Below are 9,667 nucleotides of genomic sequence, written 5' to 3'. Positions count from 1 at the left end.
AAAATTATATCACTGCTATTTTTTTTTCCATTTTCCATTTTCCATCTGCCTTTATTTCTTTATTTTCTCAAATTTCGAATCTTCATTATTCAAAAAAAGATGAAAGATAAGGAAAAAATGATAAAACATTTTCAGGGACATTCAATGCTGCAATTAACACGTCTGCAAACAAGGTTACGTTCGTCTACTTCTACATCCACACGTTCACCACCTCGCCTGACCTTCAGCTGAGAGAGAGAGAGAGAGAGAGAGAAGAGAGAGAGAGAGAGAGAGAGAGAGAGAGAGAGAGAGAGAGAGAGAGAGAGAGAGAGAGAGAGAGAGAGAGAGAGAGAGAGAGACAGAGAGAGAGAGAGAGAGAGAGAGAGAGAGAGAGGGAGGGAGAGAGAGAGAGAGAGAGAGAGAGAGAGAGAGAGAGAGAGATGAGAGAGAGAGAGAGAGAGAGAGAGAGAGACAGAGAGAGAAGGAGGGAGGGAGGGAGGGAGGACAGAGGACGGAGGGAGGGAGGATAAAGAGGAGAGAGAGAGAGAGAGAAAGAGACATCGACAGAGAGAGAAAGAAAGAAAGAGAAAGAGAGAAAGACAGTGACAGAGACAGCGACAGAGAGAGAAAGAAAGAAAGAGAAAGAGAGAAAGACAGAGACAGCGACAGAGAGAGAAAGAGAGAGAGAGAAGTGAGTGGAAGATACCTAGTAAGAACGAGGTTTGAGAAAGACCTTGCAATTTAAAATCACTAGAATTTTTTTTTTATATTATTACTATATTTTTTTTTCATTATGAATCCAATTTCCTTCAAGATAAACACTGAACGTAGAAAATCAAAGTCAATTTTCCGAACATAAGAAATCTCCACAAATCTTTCCTGTCAATCACCTTTCCTTCCAAGACACACATTGCTCTTAAACGCAAGAAATTACGATTTTTTTGAAAGAAATCATTGCTTCTATCTCCATTATCCTTCTCCCTCTCTTTCGCAAGGTAAATATTACGTACGCGTATCAGCCATTAATCTCTTGAAGGTATTGTTGGCTGGAATTTAATGATGTTTGATACGAGTCCAGGACGAGGAAACTTAATACGTATTTTATGTTTTTTTTTTTGCTTCGTTTTGTTATTCGGTACCGTCTATCCTTCCTATCTTTCTTTCTTTTTTTTTATTCCTTATTATTTTATTCTCTTTGATTTCCTATTTCTCTTTTAGCATTAATTATTTTTCCTTATCATTTTTGTTTTTTTTTTCCTTTCCCTTTGACTATCTCTTCCTTTTCCCTCTCCCTTTCCCTCTCCCTCCCCCTCTCTCTCTATATATATATATCATTCTCTCTCCCTCCCCCCCTCTCTCTCTCCCTCTCCCTTTCCCTCTCCCTTCCTCTCTCTCTCTCATTCTCTCTCTCTCTCTCATTCTCTCTCATTCTCTCACCCTTTCCCTCCCCCTCTCTCTCTCTCCCTCTCCCTCTCCCTTTCCCTCCCCCTCTCCATCCCCCCCCCCTCTCTCTCTCTCTTCCTCTCTCGTTTAGTGAGAATACAAGGGAAAGCAGCCTTTGTGTATCTATACAAGAGAGTAGGATCCGAATAAGCGTACAAGGAATCGAATCCCAAATTGGAGGTTCGAGTCGGGAGTCAACGATTCGAAAAAAAAAATAAACACCGAGAGAGGTCGCTTTAGACGATCCACGAGGGGAAATGATCGCTTTTCTGTCGGGATTTTTTTTTTTTTTTTTTTTTTTTGGATCGGTTTTGTTGTTTAGGTTTTGGTTGTGGGTGTTATTTTTTTGTTGTTGGGGTTGTGGTTGTTGATGGTGTTGTTATTATTGTTGCTGCGTTTTATTGTATTTTGTGATTAAGAAGAATCTATAGTTGTATTTCGTCGCTAAGAAACACGCTGCTGTAGTTATTGTATTTTATTGTATTTCTATTGTGTTTTATTATATTGTATTTTTATATTGTATATTATAAACTGTATTGTATTTTTATATTGTATATTGTATAATGTATTTTTATATTGTGTATTGTATTGTATTTTTTATTGTATTTTCATTATATTGTATTTTTATATTGTATATTATATACTGTATTGTATTTTCATATTGTATATTGTATAATGTATTTTTTAATTTTATATTGTATTATATTTTCATTGTATTTTTATTGTAATTTTATTGTATTTTTATTGTATTTTCATTATATTGTATTTTTATTGTATTTTCATTATATTGTATTTTTATATTGTATATTATAGACTGTATTGCATTTTATATTGTATATTATATACTGTATTGTATTTTTATATTGTATATTGTATAATGTATTTTTATATTGTATATTGTATTGTATTCTTATTGTATTTTTCATTGTATTTTGTCGCGAATGAGAGCGAGAGGTCAGAGGGGACGGAGGCGAGAGCTGAGGCGAGAGGAAAGGAGAGAGAGGAGAGAAAGTTTCTCCGAGCGAACACTTGTGGAAAGAACCATAAATAATGTTGCATTCCATTTTTTTTTTCTTTTTCTTTTTCTTTTTCTTCTTCTTCTTCTTCTTCTTCTTCTTGTTCTTCTTCTTCTTTTTCTTCTTCTTTTTCTTCTTCTTCTTCTTCTTTTTCTTTTCTTTCCTTTTTTTCTTTTTCTTTTTCTTTCTTCTTCTTCTTCTTGTTCTTGTTCTTTTTTCTTCTTCTGCGTTTATCTTTCTACTTCTTGTTTTTCTTCTTCTTCTTCTTCTTCTTCATCTTCTTCTTCTTCTTCTTCTTCTTCTTTCTTTTTCTTTTCTTTTTTCGTTTTCTTTCTTTCTTTTTCTTCTTCTTCTTCTCCTCCTCCTTCTTTCTTTCTTTCTTTTTCTTCTTTTTCTTTTCGAATATTTGCATTCTTCTTCTCCTCCTCCTCTTTTTCTCTTTTTTTTTTTCTTTTCCTTTTTTTCTTCTCTTTGTGTTTTCCTATCGAATATTTGCGTCCTTCTCCTCCTCCTCCTCCTCCTTCTTCTCTCTCTCTCTTTTTCTTTTTCTTTTTTTTTTTTTTTTTTTTTTTGCTTTTCAAATGATTGCGTATCGGCATTTCCTTAGCTTCGTCATGCAACGGACCCGATTCTCTCGCAAAACACATAGCTTGCATATCCTCACGTAATGCAACATCCGCGTAGCCTTCTTTGGTATCAACAAAAAAAAAAAGAAGGAAAAAAAAAGGAAAGGAAAATCATGGATATATTTAAATGAATAGAAGTTCTATTTGTTTTTTTTTTCCTTTCTTTTCTTTCTTTTCTTTTCTAAGAAAAAAGGGAAAAAACTCATGGATATATTTAAATGAATAGAAATTCTACTGTTTTTTTTTTTCTTTTCTTTTCTTTCTTTTCTTTTCTAGGAATAGAAATTCTACTATTCTTTTTTTCTTTTCTTTTCTTTTCTAAGAAAAAAGGGGAAAATCATGGATATATTTAAATGAATAGAAATTCTACTTGTTTTTTTTTTCTTTTCTTTTCTTTCTTTCTTTCTTTTCTTTTCTAAGAAAAAAGGGGAAAAAAATCATGGATATATTTAAATGAATAGAAATTCTACTTGTTTTTTTCTTTATTTTCTTTTCTTTCTTTCTTTCTTTCTTTTCTTTTCTAAGAAAAAAAGGAAAAAAATCATGGATATATTTAAATGAATAGAAATTCTACTTGTCTTTTTTTTTCTTTTCTTTCTTTCTTTCTTTTCTAGGAATAGAAATTCTACTATTTTTTTCTTTTCTTTTCTTTCTTTCTTTTCTTTTCTAGGAATAGAAATTCTACTATTTTTTCTTTTCTTTTCTAAGAAAAAAAGGGTAAAAATTCATGGATATATTTAAATGAATAGAGATTCTACTTGTTTTTTCTTTTCTTTTCTTTTCTTTTCTTTTCTAAAAAAAGGAAAAAAATATATATTTAAATGAATGGAAATTCTACTTGTTTTTTCTTTTCTTTTCTTTTCTTTTCTTTTCTAAAAAAAGGAAAAAAATATATATTTAAATGAATGGAAATTCTACTAGTTTCTTCTTCTTTTCTTTTCTTTTCTAAGAAAAAAGGGGAAAAAATCATGGATATATTTAAATGAATAGAAATTCTACTATTTTTTCTTTTCTTTTCTTTTCTTTTCTTTTCTTGTCCGTAAACTTTCCCTTGTATTTACCGTTATCTTTGATTTCTCTTGCTTTTTTTTCTTTCCTTTGCTTTCTGTATCTTTCTTTTTTTCTCTCTGTCTCCCTCTCTCACGTTCTTTCTCTTATTTTCTCTCTCGTTTTCTCTCTGTTTTTCTCTTTGTCTTGTTTTCTCTTACTCTTTCTTCTTCTCCTTCTTCCCCGTCTCCTTTCTCTTCCTCTTCCTCTTCCTCTCCCTCTTCCCTCTTCTTCATTTTCTTCCTCTTCCATCTTCCATCTTCCTCCATCTCTTTCTCCCTCTCCCTCTCCCTCTCCTTCCCCTCTCCCTCTCCCTCTCCCTCTCCCTCTCCCTCTCCCTCTCCCTCTCCCGCTCCCTCTCCATCCCCCTCTCTCTCCCACTCCCTCCCTCCCCCAACCTCGCATCTTCTTTCTCCCATTTTCTCTCGATCTCTCTCATTTTCTCTCTTTCTCTCCCCCCCGCTTTCTAATTCCAGCAAAGCCCCGTCTTACAGTTATCTCAAGGTTTTGCCATGCACGGGGCAGGCGCGGAAATGTGGGTCAGAGCGAGGCAATCGGAGAGGAAGTCGTCATGCACGGGTTCGAACGTTCGCATGGCCGGGGTGGAGGGGGCTGTAAGGGCGGTGATCACGTCTACCGCCACGGGATCTTTTACCTTGTGGACTCCGGGCGCGGGAATCAAGGTTAAGATGTTCAGTGTCGTGTTTTGCGGAGGTTGAGAATCCGGGGAATATTTACAGTACAGACATGTACACAAACACGTACCTACACACACACACACACACACACATCACCACTATCCATACACACAAACAAAGACATATCCAACCCATACACATACAAACAAACACAGAAACAAATAAACAAACACATACCCCCCCCACACACAAAACAAACACACACACACACAAACCTACAAACACATACACACATTCATACATTTCCAAATATGGCGAGAAATACTCCGCGATCGAGCCACTTGGAGGTCACGTGACTAACGGGACATCATACATCCTGGACTTCATTCTGACATCACCTGGTCCGCCACCACTTGTTCATAAGTCGTTATTTTTCTTTTATTATTACTATTATTTATGTTTTCATGTTTTTTATTATTATTATTAATCTAATTGTTGTGCTTCTTAACCTAATTTGCTTTATTGTTTTGGTATGAATGTATGTGTGTGTAGGGGGGTATGTGTGTGTGTGTATCCGTATCCGTGTCCGTATACGTATGCAAGTGAGCATGTACGCGAGCATGTACGTATTCATGTACGTGAGCATGTACGCGAGCATGTACGTATTCATGTACGTGAGCATGTGCGTATACATCTACGTATCCGCGTGTACGTGCATGTATATACGCAATCCCTCTTTCTAACCAACACGAGGAAGCACCGCCCGCAGAGCCGCGCCCGCAAGCACAAAATCACTCCCGAAGCAAATTTATCTTCAACGGCGATGCTGTCCTCATAGACTTTATTACAACCGCCAAAAAAGATATATATAAAAATGGCCGAAATCCGTGTTAAGTGATGTGAAAGTAGCTCGACTTTCTATCGATGTTTTTCTTTTATTTTTGAGGCCAAGAGGAGTGTAGGAAATTATTATATCGAGATGGGTTTATCGGGTTTATTTCGGAGGTATAAATATATTTCTCTATTCATCAGGTTTCTTTATAAGGTATGAATATATTTCTCTATTCATCAGGTTTCTTTATAAGATATAAGTATATTTCTCTGTTCATCAGGTTTCTTTATAAGGTATAAATATATTTCTCTATTCATCAGAATTCTTTATAAGGTATAAATATATTTCTCTATTCATTAGGTTTAATTGTAAGGTATAAATATATCTATCTATATTTTATCAGGTTTCATTCTAGGGTGTAAATATATCTATCAACATCTTTATCAAGTTTCATTCTAGGGTAAAAATCTATATATTTTCATCAGATTTTATTCTAGGATAAAAAAAAATCTATCTATATTTTTATCAGGTTTCATTCTAGGGTATAAATATATATATTTATATTATTTCTTTTTTTACGTTTTTTAGTTCATATTTTCCCCTTCCAGCCCCCCCCCCCTTTATTCTAAAATATAAATATATCTATCTATATCTTTTTCTTTATTTTTTTACTTCTTTTTTCTTTCATATTTTTTGTTCCGTCCCTCCCCCCCCCCCCCTTCGTTATAAACACACTTTTTTTCTCATTTGAAATTCTTATTTTAACGAAACTATCTAACCTCCTAATTCTATCTTATAATTTAAGCTTACAAATTTAAATCATGTAATTTAGAAATGCAATAAAACCTCACAATGCAACCTCATAGTTTGTACGTCATTTTGCAACCCTCTACCCCCACCCCCCACCCCGCCTCCTGTCTTTTTTAATCTGGCTTCTTTCAACCCCCCCTCTCCTGGCTTCTTCACCCCCCCCCTTGTTCATTTTGGTTTTCAAACGTTTTTTTTACCTTATTTTTCACCTGGCTTCGAACCCTTCTATCACCCTTTTTCACCTGGTTTCAGTCCCTCCCCCACTACTTCACCTAGCTTCACCCCCCTTTTTTAACCTAGTTTCAATCAGCCCCCATCATCACCGAGCCTCCTCCCCCCTTTAATCACCTAGCTTTAACCCCCACCCCCTCCTGCACACCTCCCTACCCTGACCCCCTCCCCTTTTTTCACCTAGCTTTAACCCCCACCCCCTCCCTGCACTCTACCCTGCCCCCCCTTTTTCACCTAAGTTTCAACCATCCACCACATCTTCCTCCCCTAACCCAACCTCTCTCACTCCCCTCCTCTCTTTTTTTTACACTAACCTCCGTCCCCCCCCCATTTCTTTCACCTAATCTCAACCCTTCCCCTCCACCACCTACTCTTAGCCCCCCCACCTTTTTCACCTAATCTTCAACCCCTCCCCTCCATCACCTAACCTTCTCCCCCTTTTCTTACACTAGTTTTCAACACCCACCTCCCCCACTTCCCCCTCCCTCACCTCTCTTCCCCACTCCCCCTTCCCACCTGTCCCCTATCCCCCTTCCTATCCATCCCCTCCCCTTTCTCTGTGCCCTTCCCCATCCCTCCCCCAGGCCCCTCCCTCCCTCAGCCAGCAAACAACCCATAACTGAGAATCTCATTTTATCACGAAGATGCCACGTCATCCAAACATTTTTTTGAGTGTTTTTTTTTTATCCGCGAATATCTGCTACATCCGGATTTTTTTCTTTCTTTTGTTTTCGTTTTATTTTCTAATCTCGAGGTTCCAATATATATTTTTTCTGACCACAAGAGTAACTAACGGCGGTTTGTTTTGGAGAGAGAGAGGGTGGGGAGAGAGGGAGGGAGGGAGGGAGGGAGAGAGAGAGGGAGGGAGGGAGAGAGAGAGGGAGGGAGGAGGAGAGAGAGAGAGAGAGAGAGAAATAGAGAGAGAGAGAGAGAGAGAGAGAGAGAGAGAGAGAGAGAGAGAGAGAGAGAGAGAGAGAGAGAGAGAGAGAGAGAAAGAGAGAGAGAAAGAGAGAGAGAGAGAGAGAGAGAGAGAAAGAGAGAGAAAGAAAGAGAGAGAGAGAGAGAGAGAGAGAAAGAGCTGGGGATGGAGGGGAGGGGGGTAGAGAGAGAGAGAGGTGGGGGAGGGAAAGGAGGAGGGAGGGAGAGGAGGAGAGGGAGAGGAGAGAGAGAGAGAGAGAGGAGAGAGAGAGAGAGAGAGAGAGAGAGAGAGAGAGAGAGAGAGAGAGAGAGAGAGAGAGAGAGAGAGACAAAGAGACAGAGAAAAGAGAAAAAATACGATCGTGCATATACAAATCTCAACGTATCTTTAAAAGATACCAGATTCAAACCCATACTTTAATAAACAATTATCTTTAAATCCATTAATTACAGTACATTTACTCCATTAATTCTCCAGTGTACTTAATTCCCGGCATTTCTGAAAACACGTGACATGTTAAAAGCGAGTAAAGAGCGCAATCTATGTTAATAACAGCTGAGCCCGTTTTCTGTGATTGTCTGCGCAGGGTACACTTAGGTATTATGTATGTAGGCCTCCACCCGGCCCCCACCTGTACCAATCGTGCTCTGAACTTGATCCTCACTTTCCGTAATACGATTTGAGCGCATTGAACTGTAAAGATTAGATTCCCTTCAATAAGTTCCTGTCATTTTTTAATCTATTTTATGTTGTCTTTTATCTTTTGTCTTGTCTTTTTTTTTCTCGTCACAACGCTGCACTTCACATTTTAAAAAAATATCCACACACACAAAGCACAAAAAAACACAAAAAGAAAGACACGAAACTCATTCAAAACACACGCAACAAATCACAAAAATAAAAAGCCAAAATAAAAACAAATCAAAATAAATAAAAACTATAAGAAAACGCGTAAATAACCATTCAATAAAGCCAACGACACGGCGAGCGCGGGAAATGCTCTACTTAGGACCGCGCGTTCTTGCAATTTACGAGCGCCGAGGTCAAACCATTACACACCTGAGCTAATCCCGGGGATGAATGCAAAATCCGATAACACGGATGGAGGAGGGGGGAGGGGGAAGGAGGAAGTAGTAGAAGGGGGAGGGGGAAATAGTAGATAAAGAGGAAAGAGGACGTAGGAGTAGAAGGGGGTGGATGGGGAAGAGGAAATGAAAGGGGATGGGAGAAGGGGGAGGGGGAGGTAGTAGTAGAAGGGGAAGGGGGAAGTAGTAGAAGGGGAGAGGTGGAAGAGGGGTAATGAATAAAGTTAGAGGAGAGGAGGGGTAAAGGGTAATAGCTAGGGGGAAGAGGAAGAAGGAGTTGAGAAATCTAGGGGAGAGAAAGAGGGAAACAGTTAAGGGGAGAAGAAAGAGGAAGGGAGTTGAGGAAAGAACAGAAAGGGGAAGGAGGAAGGAGGGGGGACAGTGGAAGCACGAAGGGGGAATAACAGCACACACCTCGATGAACTCGGGGACTTCCCACAGTATCGAAAAGCATGAGATATTACTACAGCTTTAATTAAGATCAATAACAACAGATTTCGAGGATTACTGAAGTTAGGTCTCAGGCTGGTACGAAGGGCAGAGGTGAAGGAGAGGGAGGAAGAAGGCGGGAAGAAGAGCGAGATAAGGGAAAGGAGGGAGAGAGGGCAGAGGAGGAGGGAGGGAGGAAGTGAGAGAAATACGGATGGAAGGAAGGAGGGACGAAAATAGAGGGAGAGACAATGAGAAAGATCGAGAGACAGTGAGGAAGAGTGAGTGCTGAGAGCTAAAAAAAATAGGTAAAAAATAAAAACAGATAACAAAAAGGTCACACACACACACACACACACACACACGCACACACACACACACGCACACAAATACAGACCCTTAGACACACACGCAGATTACACACAAAATGCGTGTGTCCTTATCACTATCTTTGCCTGAACGTGCCTGCTATCCGCCAGTCAGCCTCTTGTCTCGCAGAAGTCGTCACCTTTTACCTTTTTTTAGCCTCTTTTTCCGCCCAAAAATCGCGTCTAGTCATTGGTCATTTCCCTTTCCTCTCCCTTTGACCTTTGTTGGTGACTCGGCGTTATT

Source organism: Penaeus vannamei, chromosome 20 (assembly GCF_042767895.1).
Source record: "Penaeus vannamei isolate JL-2024 chromosome 20, ASM4276789v1, whole genome shotgun sequence".
NCBI classification, from domain to species: domain Eukaryota; kingdom Metazoa; phylum Arthropoda; class Malacostraca; order Decapoda; family Penaeidae; genus Penaeus; species Penaeus vannamei.
This window is presented reverse-complemented; position numbering follows the sequence as displayed.